We start from the raw sequence: 16,927 nt of genomic DNA on the forward strand, positions 1-16,927 counted from the left end.
TAAAGTATTCTTGATCATAGATTCTGGGTCTTCATCCTGTCAAATATTTTGTGCCAAGCCCTTCTGTCTTGCATAGTTTCTTTAGAAAAATCAGCTGTCAGTCTTATGGGTGTTCCCTTATAAGTATCTGTTTTTCTCTTGCTGCTTTTAATATTCTTTCTTTGTATTTAACTTTTGGCATTTTAATTATGATGTGTTGGTATGGGCTTCTTTGGATCCCTGATTTTGGGAATTCTCTGAGCTTCCTGGGGTTTTATGTCTATTTTCTTCACCAGGTGAAGGAAGTTTTCCATCATTATTTCCTCCAACAGCTGTTCAACATTTTGATTTTCTTCAGTTATGCTGCTCAGATAGATATTTAAACCCTTAATAAACTCCCATATGCTTCTTAAATTATTTTTATAGGCTTGGCATCTTATCTCTTACCATTCTGATGGTGTGTCCTTGGCTTTCCTGTCCTCTCGATAGGGCATTTGATCCTTTATTCACTTTGTTTTTTCCTTTATTTATTCCATTTAATATACTTCTCATCTCAGATAATGTGTTCTTCATTTCAGACTGGTTCCTTTTTATAATTTCCATTTCCATTTTTAAGTTTTTTTTTTTTTTATCTCTGTTGAAGTTCTCACTGAATTTATCTACATTTCCCTTAAGTTCATTGATCATCTTTATAACCAGTGTTTTGAACTCTGCATCTGTTAGGTTACCTGACTTCATTATTCCTGGATCTCTGTTCTGTTCTCTCACATATTTTCTGCTTCTTTATTTTCCCATTTGGGCTGCTTTTCTGTGTCTGTTTCTATGAACTAAGCAAAGCTCCTAAGTCTCCTGGTCTTATTAGTGTGGATTTGTGAAGCAGGTGTCTAGTGGCACAATCCTGAGAGGGGTTCAGCTGCAGGCCAAGTTTAGCCCCGGCCAGTGTCCCTCCAGGGCCACCTATTAAGATTCAGCAAGTATTCCACAGATGCTGTACTTATAGTTGTCTCAAGAGGTCGTGCCAGAAACAGGCCAGCTGCCTCCAGTGTGAATGTAGGCGCTGCTCAGCAAGGAGCACCTGACTCGCTGAGGATACACCTGGATGTGGCTTGGGTGGAACCATGAGTTGGAGGAGGCGGGGTTTCAGGGACTCCTCTGGGCAGAGTGACCTCTGTTATCCAGTTTAATGATGTCAGAGCTATGGCGGCACCGTGTCCGCCATACTGTAAGGGAGGAGGGCTCGACAGGGAACAATCGACACCACCAGCATTTCTGTACAGAGCGAATCTCGCCTCGACCCTCTCTCTGACAACGTCTCGCTGTAAGTCCCTGGTGCCCCCTTGCACACAGCCAAATCAGCACTGGTGCTTAGAGCGAGCAGATCCGTCACCACACAAATCCACTCACAGATGTGGCCCCTTTAAGAAGCTTCTGCTGCTGCTGCTGCCACAGCCTCTGTCTCATTCAGCCACTCGAGTCGGGGCATCCCCAGGTCCTTACCCCATCTGCCATTGCAGCGTGCTTTCTTGGATTTCTTTCTAGTTTTATGGCTTGTTCATCTAGATCTCGGATGATTTTTCCTTGCCGCTGCTCCTTGTTTCCGTCACAACTTTGATTTGGTCACCAGAGGGATGAATGAGCCTCTATCATCTACATCATTTTTTTCTCCCCTCATTCTTTCACATTATATTATTTTAAATGTCCAGTTTTCAACAAAAAATTATGATATTTAATGAAACAAGAAAATATGACTCATACAGGGGGAAAAAGCAGTCAATATAAACCATCCTGAGAAATGCCAGACAATGTACTTACTAGACAAAGACTTTGAACTAGTCACTTAAAATATATTCAAAGAACTAAAAAAAAAAAAAAAAAAGGCTAGAGAATATTAATAAAAATACAGAAATTATTTTTAAAAGAACCAAACAGAAATTCTGGTATTGAAAAAGTACAATAGCCAAAAGGAAAAATTTACTAGGGGTACTCAACAGCAAATTTGAGGAGACAGAAGAGAGAAACAGTGAATTTGAAGGCAGGCCAATTGAGATTATCCTATCTAAGGAACGATAAAGAAGAATGAAGAAAGATGAATAGAGCCTCAGAGACTTGTGACATTGCTATCAAGTATACCACAAAAGGAGAGTACAGTAAGACTATTTGAAGAAATAATGGCTAAAAATCCCCAAATTTGATGAAAAACATTAATCTACACATCCAAAAAGTTAAAAAAAAATCCAAGTAGGAAAAGTTCAGACAGGTCCACACCCACACATATCAACACCACACTGCCAAATGGCAAAAATTGGATCTTGAAAGCAACAAAAGAGAAGTGATTCATCATGTACCCTGGTTCCAAGTGGCTGAGTGGGACAGAGGCTGTGGCAGTGACAGCCTGTAGCTGCAGATACCTCTTAAAGGGGCCATGTCCACGAGCAGACTTTCCCAGTGATGGACCTACTCACTCTGTGCACCAGAGCCCAGTCGGCTGTTCTGAGGGCACAATGGACGTACAGAGGGACACTGAGTTATCAGAGTGAGGGCCAGAGGCAAGGATCTCTCCTGGACAGAAGTACTGGTGGAATCTATTGTTCCTCTCTTGAGCCCTCCCTAGTCCCAGGGTACAGAAGCAGCAACATAGTTGAGATGTAATCAAACTGGATAACAGAGGTGGTTCTGCCCAAAGGATTCTCTGAAACTCCACCTCCCACAACTCACAGCCCCTCCCAAGACACATCCAAGTGTGTCCTCTGTGAGTCAGGTGCTCCTTGCTGAGCAGTGCCAACACTCACACTGGTAGCAGCTGGCCTCAGTTTCTGGAGTGTGTGTGTGTGTGTGCGTGTGTGTGTGTGTGTGTGTGTGTGTGTTGTCTTTATTGAAATATAATAGACACTTACTTAGTTGCTTGTATTTACATTGTACGATTCAATGAGTTTTTTTTTTTTAATTCTACTTGGCATACATTAATATACCAGTTTCAATTGTATAGCACAGTAATCATAGATCCACGTAACTCACAAAGTGACCAGAGACTTAGGAGCTTTGCTTAGTCCATAGAAACAGACACAGAAAGGCAGCCAAAATGGGAAGACAAAGAACAGAGATCCAGGAATAATGAAGTCAAGCAACCTAACAGATGCAGAGTTAAAAACACTGGTTATAAAGATGCTCAATGAATCTAAGGGAAGTGTAGATGAATTCAGTGAGAACTTTAACAAAGAGATTAAAAAGATAAAAATGGAAGTGGAAATTATAGAAGGGAACCAGTCAGAAATGAAGAACACATTATCTGAGATGAAGAGTGTATTAGATGGAATAATGGAGTGGATAAAGAAGAGGATCAAACCATCGATATAGAGGATGGGGAAACCAAGGACACTCAATCAGAATGGCAAGAAAAAAGAAGCCAAGATTATATTAATAATTTAAGGAGCTTGTGGAACACTATTAAAGGTAAAAATATCTATGTCATAGGGGTACCTGAAAGAAAACAAGTCATGGAAGAGCTATATGAAAAAATAATGTTGGAAAATTTCCCTAACCTGGTGAAAGAAATAGACATACAAACCCAAGAAGCTCAAAGAATCCCACAAATCAGGAACTCAAGGAGGCCCACACCAAGACACATCATAATTAAAATGCCAAAGGTTAAATACAAAGAGAATCTTAAAAGCAGCAAGAGAAAAGCAGTTAGTTACTTACAAGGGAGCACTCATAAGACTGGCAGCTGATTTCTCAAAAGGAACTATGCAGGACAGAAAGGTTTGACACCAAATCTTCAACATGATGAAAAACTAGGATCTACAACCAAAAATACTTTATCCAGCAATATCATTTAGAGTCAAAGGACAGATAAAGAGCTTCCCAAACAAAAATAAGCAAAAGTAATTTAACACCACCAAGCCAGTATTACAGGAAATGTTGGAGGGACTTCTTTAAGAAGAAAAAGACATGTAACAAAAAACAGGAAAAATGAATGGTAATAACTACGTTCCTATCAACAAGTACCTCAAATGGAAAAGATTAAGTGCTCCAACCAAAACAGAGTGGTCAAATGGATAAGAAAAAAAGCCTCCTACATATGCTGCCTATGAGAGACTCACTTCAGATTAAAAGACACATAAAGACTAAAAGGAAAGGGATGGAAAAAGATATTGTTTTGATGGACCTAGATAGAAGGTATTGCGCTGAATGAAATGGGTCAGATAGAGAAAGACAAATATCACGATTTCACATACATGTGGAACCTAAAGAACAAAATCAACAACTACAACAACAAAAGCACAAATAACTCATTGATACATAGAATATTTAGAGGGCTACTAGATGGGAGTGGGTTTGGGGGACAGCAAAAAAAAAATGAAAAGGGATTAAGAGGTACAAATGGATAGTTGGTGAATGGACATGGAGATATAGGGTGTAGCATGGGGTAGATGGTTAATAGTGTTGTAATAAATACATAAGAGGGAAGAGGAGCTACTAGATTTAGTGGGATGATCGCTTTGTAAGTTATGTGGATCTCTGATCACTGCTGTACAATTGAAACTGGCATATTAGTGTATGCCGACTAGAATTAAAAAAAAAAACTCATTGAATTATACAATGTAAATACAAGCAACTAAATGTCTATTATGTTTCAATAAATCCAGAAAAAAAATTGCATTAACTCAATATGCAAAAAATAAAACACATAAACAATACAACACTCTGAGCATCTATAATCAAATAAAATAATAAATAAAATTGATGGGAAGTGTGAAGCATGTATAAAATTCTAGCCTTGGAAATCCAAAGGCAATTTTTAAAGTAAATTGGAATATTTTCTAGGCCTGATTTTCAGTACTGAAAGAGCTCTCCATAAATTTTAACTACTTTTTACCATTTTTATTTAATTAAAAAATGTGTGCCACAAAGTATCTTTTGTTGAGGATAGTGGCAAGCAGAAGGTAATGGTGAGAAATCAAGTCACGCATCATTTCTGCAATAAAATTTATTTAACTGGCTTTGTAGAACCAACCCCAAGCCCCCAAATTATCAGGAAAATAGCAACAACAATAATAATATGTTGATGGTCACTTAGTAATTGAATTTTGATGATGATATATAAAAATAAAATCCAGAGCACTCTATTAAGCAATTTGGCCTTTCATTGTAATTGCCTATAAACTATTCCACATTCTCATAAATACCACTGGATATGTGCAGCTACTTTTAGACATAAGTACCACATGTTCTGAAAAGTATATAATTAGTGGTATCTTTCACTGCCAGCTGTATTTTTTCTCAGTCAACTGTAATAATAAAATCAATTGAAATTATTTAGAAAATTGTTACTAGAGACAAAGACATTTAAAAATGATAAAATAGTTGATTAGTCAAGATATAGAAATTTTAAACATAAATGCACCTAGTAACAGAGCCCCTGATACATGAAGCAACAAAGGACAGAATGAAAGAAGAAACAGATAGTTCAATGATAAATAGTTGCGATTTCAATACCCCACTTTTTTTTTTTTTGAGAATTAAAGTGCTTTATTTCTTTGTAAAAACTCATCAAGAGGAGTTAGAACAGTGCTCGTCTTCCTGTCATATAACTTATAATACCGAGTGAATATCTTTTCTATACCTTAGTAAATTGTTAGTCTGCTTTCTAAATTTGGATCATCTTTTAAAATTTTATCCTTCGTACTTTCAATGCCTAGAAATAACTGAGAGTTTCTCTCGTGTGATTTTTTTGTTGTTGTCTGTATTTTCTAAACTCCACTTATGTTCAATTTGAATCCTACTTCCTGCACTATCACTTTTTGTTTCTTTCTTCACTATTATTTTTGTTGTCAATGATTGTCCATTTTTGTAAAATATCACATGGGTTATCGCTGGAAGACAAGGAGGCAACACAACTACACACTTTGCTGTCTGTGTACAAACCGAATAACAGATACACAGTGACCAATTACAGGCAATGCTGAAAGAAGTGACATGATTTCTAATTAACTAATTGTGGTGCACATATTTATGAAGTAATTTGTGCATTTATCTAGCAGTGAAGTTTGTACTTCATGCAAGTACTCACAGTTCACATACTATTGTAACTGAAATTTGAATGCTGTTGTAGGGGATTAACCCATGTTCAATAATGGATAGAACAATTGTACAGAAGATCAACAAGGGAAGAGAAGCCATGAACAACGCTATAAACCAATTAGACTCAACAGACATAAATGCAATAGAGAATGGAAAAATAATTGAGAATATCAATGAAACCCAAAGTTGGTGTTTTGAAAAGATCACAAAATTACCAAAACTTTAGCTAAACTGATAAAAATAAAAAGAGAGAACATTCAAATTATTAAAATAAGGAATGAACAAGGGCACATTATCATCAGCCTTACAAAAATAAAAAAAGATTATATGGAAATATTAAGAATAATCATATGCCAACAACTTAGATAACCTAGACAAAATTAAAAATGTCCATAAAGATAAAGGCTATGGAAACTGGCTCAAGAAGCAATACAAAATCTAAATAGACCTATAACAAGCAAAGAGATCGAATCAGTAAAAATAAATAAAAAAAATCCTACAAAGTAAATCCTTGGACCATATGTCTTCACTGATAAATTCTACCAAATGTTTAAAAAATAACTACCACCAATTTTTCACAAACTTCTAAAAATAAAAGAGGAAGCAATATTTCTCAATCATTCTATGAGGCCAGTATTATGCTGATACCAAAACTAGTTAAAGATATCACAAAAAAACAAAACTACAGACCAATATCTCTTATAAATATAGATCCAAAAATCTTCTACAAAATAATTAGAAATACAGCAACAACAACAAAAAATTATACATTGTGGCCAAGTACGATTTATTCCCCAAATGCAAGGTTGGTTTAACATGAAAATCAGTCAATGGAATACACCATGTTACTACTAGATAAAAGACAAAAATCCACTATCATCTCAACAGACAAAGAATTTGTGCACGAGGCCCCGGGTGCACGCAGCAAGTATATGGGAGGAGAAGCCCTGTCTTCAGGAATCCAGTTCTTAAGGGGAAATGGCAACATCCATAGGTCAGGAGTGAAAGTGTATGTGTGTTGTGGGGGTGGGGATTAAAGAGGAGGAAAAAAAGATTTTGATAAAATCAAACACTTTCATGATAAAAATACACAACAATCTAGAAATAGAAGGGAATATTCTTAATGCGAGAAAGGCATCTACAACTAATGCACAGCTAATAGCATACTTAGTTGTTAAAGACTAAAGTCTTTCTTCCTAAATCAAGAACAAGCCAAAAATATTCACTCTCACAACTTCCATTCAGAGTTTATTGGAGGTTCTAGCTAGAGCAATTAAGTAAGAACAAGAAATAAAAGGCATCTAGATTGAAAAGGGAGAAGTAAAACTATCTCTATTTACAAACATGATCTCATATATAGAAAATCCTCAAGAATCCATTAGAAAAAAGAGCTCATAAAAATGTGCAAGATTGCAAGATACAAGATCAGTATACAAACACCGATTGTATTTCTATATAGTAGCAATAAACGATCTGAAAACAAAATTAAGAAAACAATTTCCTACAGTCATGCCACCTTGAGCAAGCCCGATCCCATCTGATCTTGGAAGCTAAGCAGGGTCGGGCCTGGTTAGTACTTGGATGGGAGACCATCTAGAAGACCAGGTGCTATAGGTGCAAAAAATAAAAAATAAGGGATTGTAAGCTGACAAGATCTTGCAATCTGTGAGGTCAACCAAGAGTCGCCTCACTTAAAATAATAAAAGTAATAAAGAAAGAAAGAAAACAATTTCATTTACAATAGCATAAAATAGAAAAAATACTTATGAGTAAATTTAACAAAATCAGTGAAAGATTTGTGCACTGAAAACTACAAAACATAGTTCAAAAAAATTAGGAAGACCTAAATAAATGGAAAGACATCCCATATTCATGCATTGAAAGATTTAACATCATTAAGATAGCAATACTCCCCAAATTAACATACAGATTCAATGCAATCCCTATCAAAATCCTAGATGGCTCTTCTAAAGAAACTGACAAGCTGATTCTAAAATTCATATAGAAATGCAAGAGACCCAGAATATCCAAAGCAATCTTGAAAAAGGACAAAGTTGAAGTACTCACACTTCCTGATTTCAAAACTTACTACAAAGGTACTGTTAGTAAGCCTTTTTGATACTGGCATAAGGAAAGACATATAGAACAATGGAATAGAATTGAGACACCAGAAGTTAAGTCCAAATATTTAAGGTCAGCTAAATTTTTATAAGAATGCCATGATGATTAAATGGGAGAAAGAATAGGCTTTTCAACAAATGGTGTTGAGACAACTGGGTATCTACCTGCAAAAGAATAAAATTGGACCCCCATATCATACTATGTACAAAAATTATCTCACTAAGTGTTGCTGAGGATGTGGAGCAAAGGGAACTCTTGTGCACTGTTGGTGGGACTACAAATTGGTGCAGCCATTATGGAAAACATTGTGGAAGTGCCTCAAAAAATTAAAAATAGAACTACCATGTGACCCAGCAATCCTATTTTCTGGGTATTTATGTGAAGAAGTCCAAAATCCTTATTTGAAAAGATATGGATCCTTATGTTCACTGCAGCATTGTTTAAAATAGCCAAGACATGGATGCAATCTAAGTGTTCATCGATAGATCATTAGATAAAGATGTGTTACATATATACAATGGAATATTATCCATAAAAATGATTTTTTATTTGCAATAACATTAATGGACATAGAGGTTGTTATGCTAAGTGAAATAAATCAGACAGAAAAAGACAAACACTATCTGTGGTATTCCACTTACATGTGGAATCTAAAAAACAAAATATAGCTTTTTGAGCCATTCTTTTCTTGCTCAGGCCCACTTCCACTTCTGGGAGTGTACTTTCCTGTCTAATAAAACTGTTCTTTTCTACTGTAAAAAATAAAAATAAAAACAAAATATATGAATAAACAAAACAGAAATGAACTCATAGAAACATAGAACTGATGGTTGTCAGATGGGAGGAGATGGGGGGCTGGGTGAAAAGGTAACATGATTAAAAAGCACGAATTGTCAGTTACAAATAGTCACAGGGATGTAAAGTACAGCATAGGGAACAGTTGATAATATTGTAATAACTATGTATGGTGGCAGGTGAGTACTAGATTTATTGAGGGATCACTTTGTAAGTTATATAAATATCTAATCAATATGTTGTACTCCTGAAACTAATGTAATATTGAATGTCAACTATAATTAAAAAAACTTTTTTAATTATCTCAAAATGGATCAAAGACCTAAATACAGAGATACTACTATAAAAACCTTTGAAGAAAACATAGGTGTAAACTTTTGTGACCTTGGCTTAAGCAGTGATATCTTAGATATGACACCAATAGCACAAGCAAAAGATAAATTGGAAGAACTCACAGAATGGGAGAAAATATATGCAAATCATGTATCTGTTAAGAGTCCATTAGCTAGAATATATAAAGTATTTGTACAACTCAATAATAGAACAAGTAAACCAATTACAAAATGGGCAAAGAAATTGAATAGACATTTCTCCAAAGAAGATGTATAAATGGCCAATAATTACATGAAGTGATGTTCAACATTATTAGCCATTAGGGAAAAATGTAAATTAAAACCACTAAGATACCACTTCATTCACACCCACTACGGTGGTTAAAATCAGAAAGATGGACAATAAAAGTGTCGGTGTAAGGATGCAAAAAAATTGGAAGCTTCATACATTGCTAGTGAGAATATAAAATGATCCAGCTGCTATGAAAAAGTTGATAGTTTCTCAAAAAGTTAAACATAGATTTACCATATGACTCAGCAATTCCATTCCTTGGTATATATTATGTGAACTGAAAACAATGTCTATCTAAAAACTTGTGGGTGGATGTTCAAAGCAACATTATCCATAATAGCTCGAAAGTGGGAACAACCCAAATGTCTATCAAATGAACCTGGTGGTCCTCTGCTCTTCTCCCCATGCTTAGAACAGTGCTTTGCATACATGTCCTGTTAAGTATTTGTTAAAATGCTGAGTGATAACAGTGCTTTTTAATTCCCAGTTTCATAAATATTACCTCATTTGAGCATCATAATTCTTTGAGGGGGATTGCTCCCCCTGTTGCAAAGAAACTCATAGAGCATTTCAGCTAAGACCGTTGGGCTAAATGAAACGATTGCTGCGCAGGGGGCTTGCTTTTTCTATTCACTTCAGTTTTAGGGCTAAGGGTATTTCAAACTACTCTGCCATTAAGGACATGATGAATCTTGAGGATAGTGGAAACAACATGAACACGTTTTAAAAAGCCGCCGGTTTCTGCGGTTGAAATCCTTTCCTCCCACCTACCCCCTTATACAGCCACACACACACAGCAGAGATTATGGCCACAGTGATACAAAGAAAATGCAACTACTCAACTGTTTGGAACCCTGAATCCCCTGTGTACCTGCCTCGGGTTTTTCCTCCACTTTTTTCTTTTTAACAGCTTTACTGAGGTGTAATAATCTTGTCTCGTTTTAAAAGTGCGCTCCTTCGAGGTAATATCATTTCCTAGAATATTTACTTCACCTTTCGGATCACCATTAACAGGCACCTGTAAGAATTCCCTTTCCTTCTTTTTCTTCCCTCACTCCCCTCCCCGCCCCTGGATATTTCTCAGCCTTACACTCGTGAACTGCGTGTCCCCAACTCACTCAGTCTCGCTCATAAGCCCTGCCCACCGAAAATCTGCCCCTTCATTTTCCCGGAGCCCCGCCCCTCGGCCCCTTTCCAACTCAGGCCTTACGGATCTCGCCCTTCCTCCACCTCCCCAACCCCCCAATATCTCGCGAGAGGTGAGCGCGCCTGGCCGGACGAGAGGAAAGTGTCTGCTCGGCTAAGGGGGGAAAGAAGGAGCTGGAAACAGATTGTGGGACCGAGCGCGGGCGGGCGGGAGGCAACGGAGCTACCAGCGGGTGAGTCCTGTTAACACATTAACTAGTCCATGATGTGACGAGAGCCTCCCCTTCAACTGTGGCCAGTCCCAACGTCCCAGGCCGGGGTCTCCCCTCCCAATCTGTGTTGGACGGGGGCGCAGAGGCGGTGGCCGGGCCCTGTCTGAGGAAGAGGGTGGGGAATGGAGTAACGGTGGCCAATAAGAGAGAAGGAAGCTACGATTGGCGGCGATGAGCACTAATGGGATATCGTCTTTACCTTGCGGTGTGCCGTCCCTCTTTCCCTCCTCCCGCCTCCTTCCTTGGGGGGGAAGGCGGGGCCAGAGGCCTGAAGTGTGGGGAGAACTTGGGGGGTAAGTAGCCCCGGGGGGCACAGGGCGTGGCGAGAAGAGGGGAGTTGAATCCTGAGGGAATGGAAGTCTAGCTTATTGGAAAGATCAAGGAATGGGATGGAATGAGAGAAAGGTAGAAGACCCACGGCTTCTCAAAGAGTGGGATTAGGGGCTTGGCATTGGAAGAAGCAGGGTTAATAGGCAGGAGGTAGGGATGAGTGGGTGAAAACATGGCATGGGGTTTGGCTGGCAAGATAGGGATAAATCATTGGATATGAGAGTCATGGCATTTCGATTGAATTATAAAAAATATCAGGGACATGATATCAGAGAAAGTATGGATATGGAAAAATTAAGTGTATGAGTTTAGAAAGACTTAATAGGGGTGGGCTCTGTAGCCAAAAGGCATCACTTTGAAAAGGGTGTGGGGAAATCCAGAGGTGCAGGGGTGGTGTTTGGAAAGGAGACGGCTAATATATACAGGTTTGGAGCCTAGGTATCAGAAGAAACTTAGGATATTGATTTAGGGCTTTTGGTGACCAGCCTGCAATAATGCTGGATAGAGGTAGAAAAGAAAAATAGAACACTTTCACCACTTCTACTCTGACTTCCTTTTTCCCTCTCTTCCTTTTCCCACATTTCATTTCTTCCTAACTCAGGGATGGGGGCTTGGGACAGAAGCGGTCCAAGTTGGAGCCCCATAGGGAGTTATGTGTTGCTCTGAATTGCTTGTTATGTTCTCTGACTGGGGTGTTTACTACCCAGGGCACCTCCTACCCAGATTCCCGTGTTGCTACTTCCCTAACTTTAAAAGTTTGTTTTCTTCTTAACAGGGGTGTTTTATTATCGCTGAGGGTTGTGTCATAATATGTGAAGGTCTGTGGGGGTGTATAGAGTTTTCTCGGCAAGCTCTCTTGATTCCTGTGTTTAAAATTTTGCAATAGTGTAAGTAATTCTTGTAGAGGCATCTGTCTTTATAGGTATTCTAAGCACAAAAATATACTAAAGTGAAGTCTTTTATTAAATATGTGTCTTAGTCGTATTCTTGAAGAGTTGTTAAATGGATGGTTGCAATTAGTTTTAGTTAGCTTATGCTATATATTTTTTAAATGATATAAATAAAATGGACACGTATTTCAAGAAAGTGAAAAATTTTCGGTTTCTTTCTTTGTATCCAGACTCAGAAGCTAAAGATATATTATTGTATCTTAGGGCAAGGGTTAGGAGAAATCAAACACAATTTGTACTTAAACATGGAGGATGTAAGGTAAGTGGAGACTGTTGCGAAATGTAACATGTCTATAAGAAGAAGCTAAAGTTTGGCAGCTATACTAAGTAGTCTTACCAGTTCTAAATTCTGTACACAAAAATGAAAAGCCTTTACCCTTTGTTTGATAGTTATGTTATTTAAAAATGAACCAAGAGAGCCAATTAATAACTTATTTGCTATTGCACAGATTTGTCTTTTACATTCCTCTTCTGCTTTTACTTCTGAGAAGCAAAATAATATCTGAAATACTGGTAAAGCTGTTAATATGAAGAGAAACCAGAGTATGTTGCTTTGTAGTAACCTTTGGTTTTCAGCAAACATTTAAAGCTTTTTCTTCTGGCCAGGAAGTCGCCCCTGCAGCACACTGAGATCAATTAATTACTGAACCTTTAGCATTACTGAATTGGGTAGCAGTATTTCCCATTAGAGCATTACTGTTGGACATTCAGACATTTTCACAGTTTGCCTGGCAGCAGCACAAAGAAATATCCAATGAGATAGCAAAGTGCCTTGTTTTATTCTTGCATCCTAGAATTTGTGATGGTTTTGACTTAGGCACTATTAAATGCAAGATTTTTTTTTCCCTCATTAGTGTTAACAGAGCAGAAAACTAAAGAGTGCTCATCTTTAAATTTGTGTATCAAAGGTTACATCCTGTGATAGTTTCAGTGTTATGATTTCTAAGTATTTTTGTTTACCATGGCTTTTAATTGTCAATGAATACTGTTACTGCATTCTCCTTTCCTTTTCCTCTCCTCAATTCTAACCCAAAATGAAAATTATTTTTTCAACCAACTCTTAAGCTACTACTTTGCCTCAAGTAAAGTCCCTGGCTCTGCCTGAACACAGCTACTCTGAAGTGTTCACAAGTTATTGTTTTGTACATGTCAAGACTGAGTTTTTCCTAGGCTGCAGGAGGAGGGAGTCAGTGTTACAGCAGTCTCCTATCCAAGTCTGATAAGGAGGAGCTTTCTCCCTGTGAGGAAGTTTTGGGTGGAGCAAATAGCATTGCCATATAATGTCTAATAAAGACAGCTCTCTTCTTGAGACTAGTGGCAGGCTAACGTTTAATCGTCCCTTAATCCTTGATAAACTAAAGTTAAGGTGTAGATGTTGTTTCTTTGAGAAAAACAAATGTAGTATTCATTTAAAAAGAGAAAGCATTAATTTTTGTTGTTGGTTTCTCAGAAAATCGTAGTATGATTTTAGAGTTCATGAAAAGTCTTGCATTTCTTTAGAAACGTGTAAAAGAAAAAAATTTTTAAGTTTCTCATTTTCGAACGTTGCCTTCCTCTAACAGGCTTCTTTTAAGATCAAGGATATTCATGAAATGTGAAAAGGCATCATATTTGAAATCTCTGAGGGACAGTCTTTTAACTTCAGAATGCTGTAAGGAAAAGATCCCCACTTCACAGATATCCTGTTACATTTTGGAGCTCCACTTTTAGAACATTCTTTACATTGTGCTGAAGCTCTTTAGTTCTGCCACCTGAAACTACAAAAATTGTGCTGAAGCTCTTTAGTTCTGCCACCTGAAACTACAATAAATAAACCCAATTACTCGTCAACACGGTAGCCCTTTAAATATTTGATGACAGTTATGTCTTGTTAAAGCTTTTGTTACTGGGGTAAATATCCCAAATTCTTTCAGCCATTCCTTAAATGACATTTTTAAATAAAGTTCAGGCTCCTCATCAACTTAGTTTACTGTTTTTAGGGCTTCTTATTTGCAGTGATTAACAGTTTGTTTCTTACTTCTGCACAGCAACCCTGTAGCAGTTCTCCCAGGTGACACCTACCCACACTTAGGATTCAGCATAGATGTCATCCTGTCCAGAATCCTTCCTATTGAATTGGGTGCTCCTTCTATATCACGCAGCGCTTTTCTCCTATATTTATCGCACTATATTGTAGTTGTTAACTTGTTTTGTCTCTCTTGCTGTAAAGTCCTTGAGTGGAGGGATTATGTCCAGCTCAGTGTTGAAAACCCTAAGATTAGTGTAGTGCTCGGCATGTAGTAGTTGCTCAATAAATGTTTTTAAATGAAAAAAAAAAGTTTTTAGGGCTTCTTATCATGATCCGAATATAACATCTCACATATAATCCGATCAATACAAAGTACAGGGGAGAGAGGTTTTTTTTTTTTTTTTTTAAACTATATTCATACCTCTATTTTTAAAGCCTAGTTGATATTTTAAATGTAATTGAGGAGTTTACATTTATCCCTGTAATTGTCATCTTGTTAGTTTTGGTTTATTGTTTTAGCTGTTAATGTTATTTAGCCTCTTGGGCATTCCTCATATTTTTGTATCATTGATAGATAAATTTGATAAACAACATAAACATAACACCTATGTTTTTGATTTAGGTCAATATATATATGAGTAGAGCAGGGGGTGGCTCCATATTGTAGTGGTTAGTACGTCTGCTTTACACGCAGAAGGTCCTGGGTTCGCACCCCAGGTTGAGCCATGGACCATACCCCGGGTGCATGCCCTGATTATGTGGGAGGAGATGCCCCACCTTCAGAGATCCAGTTCTTGAGGGGAAACAGCAACATCCATAGGTCAGGGGTGGAAGTGGGGTGGGTGGTAGTTAAAGAGGGGAAAAAACAAAAAGTAGAGCAATGCTATAACAGCACACTATCATTAGATTATTAATACATTAATCAACCTTTTGGGTTGGTGAAATTCAGTTATGAATCCACCTACTGTTTTATCATCTACACTATATTTCCTATAAAGTTTTGAGGTGCCCTGTTGAAATCTAATATATTGTTTCTGACATATCCCTGAGCTCCTAGGCCAAAGACCCTGTCAAAAAGAAAATGAGGTTAGACATTAGTTATTATTTAGATATGCTAGTGTCTGTAGATTACTGCATTACTTGCCAGTTGTTCATAAGCCATCTTTATTAATTTTATAATCTTCCTGAGAAAGAATAATTATCAGTCTATTATTTAGGGACTCTACCTCCCCTGCCCCTTATTAAGTATGATTTTCCCATTTCCAAGACTTCTGGTTTGCTCCCCCCTCTTTTTAAAAAAATATAGAATGATTAACAATGTGTCTTTATAGTTGCATGCTTTTTGTCACCAGATGAAATTCTGTTTTGGAAACTGTTTTCGGAAGAAACATTATTCCCTAAACATTTTAAGTTACATATTAAAGAATTAAACTATTGCCCATGTAACAATTATTTCGTAGCTTCCTGTAATATTGACCTCTCCAGTTGAAACCTAACTTTTCATTTTCTGTTTGGAATAAAAACCTACACCACCTGTAAAAAAAAAAATACACACAGAATTGCCATTTATAATTATACTTTATGGTTGTGGTGGTCTGACTTTGTCAAGCTATGTGCTGTAGGTGAAATGGTGCTACAAATAAGATAGAACATCAGAAGACATCTCTAGGGACTAAGACTTTATGTTGGCAGCCAACAACTTTTCTGTGTCAATTTTGGAACTGATAATTGAATTTATGTTTGAGCAATTTTAGCTGATAAATGCATTTTTAAAGCACCTTCCTCTTTTGGGGTTTTAATTTTTACTTTCGTTTTCAGAAAATTGCAAATTGTGAATGTAAATGTTCACATGGAATAAAGTAACATGCTGTTAGGGACAGGATACATTTTCTTTTGATATCTTCTCCATCTGAGATTGTTTACTTAAGAATTCTCCTGGAAAGCAGAAGGATGGACTTGTTGACCCCTCAAGGTCCTTTCCAATCCAAACATTCATAAATAGAAGCTCAGATCAAGGAACTTCAAGAAAAATAGACTGTAAAGAAAATGAAATTGAAATGGTTCTACTGACCCACTAGGAATGGATAAACAAAAAGTAAGGAACATAAATGACGAGAAATAATAATTATTTTGAACCAAAAACCAAACAAAAATCAATAACAACAAATATTTTGCATTGAGTCATTTCGTGTCAAAATATTTTACCGTGACATTTTCTCTTCAGAATTTCCCTGTCGAATCGAATACTTTGTGTTGAAAAAATGTTGTTTTTCTGTTAAATCTTAGTATTTTGTTGCCTTTTCTTTGCTTGTTTGTGGTTTGGTTTAGAAACTTTTAAAATCTAGATTATATACCTCCTGCCAGTATACAATGAAGCAAAATTCAGTTCAGTGCGAAAGTAAATGGATACTTTATGGTTTCTTTGGAGAGGAAGGCTGAATGTTATAATTCAGGAAAGGTTTTATGAAAAGATAAATTTATCTAACTTTAAAACTTTGTAGGCAGACGTCTAGGATAGATTCTCAACTAAACCAAAGGTGAGTTACTATATTAGTCTTATGAGGGATATAAGGACACTTAATACAACAAAACTCATTACAAATTCATGACTTCATTTTATT

General features: G+C 37.0%; 1 protein-coding gene and 1 pseudogene across 4 annotated transcripts in view; both read left to right on the plus strand.

The window, feature by feature from the left end:
- Positions 1–7,559: 7,559 nt before the first annotated feature.
- On the plus strand, positions 7,560–7,677 carry LOC118614637 (annotated as a pseudogene).
- Positions 7,678–10,850: 3,173 nt separating this feature from the next.
- LOC107509862 (cyclic AMP-dependent transcription factor ATF-7) overlaps positions 10,851–16,927 on the plus strand; it is a 70,641-nt gene continuing 64,564 nt past the window's right edge. Inside the window, exon 1 of one of the 4 annotated variants that reach the window (XM_016142750.2) lies at positions 10,851–10,979. The gene's annotated coding sequence lies outside the window, so the exon portion shown is untranslated. The other 3 variants (XM_036236046.1, XM_016142751.2, XM_016142754.2) reach the window with 3 other exon arrangements.

This window comes from Rousettus aegyptiacus, unplaced genomic scaffold (assembly GCF_014176215.1).
Source record: "Rousettus aegyptiacus isolate mRouAeg1 unplaced genomic scaffold, mRouAeg1.p scaffold_m13_p_2, whole genome shotgun sequence".
NCBI classification, from domain to species: domain Eukaryota; kingdom Metazoa; phylum Chordata; class Mammalia; order Chiroptera; family Pteropodidae; genus Rousettus; species Rousettus aegyptiacus.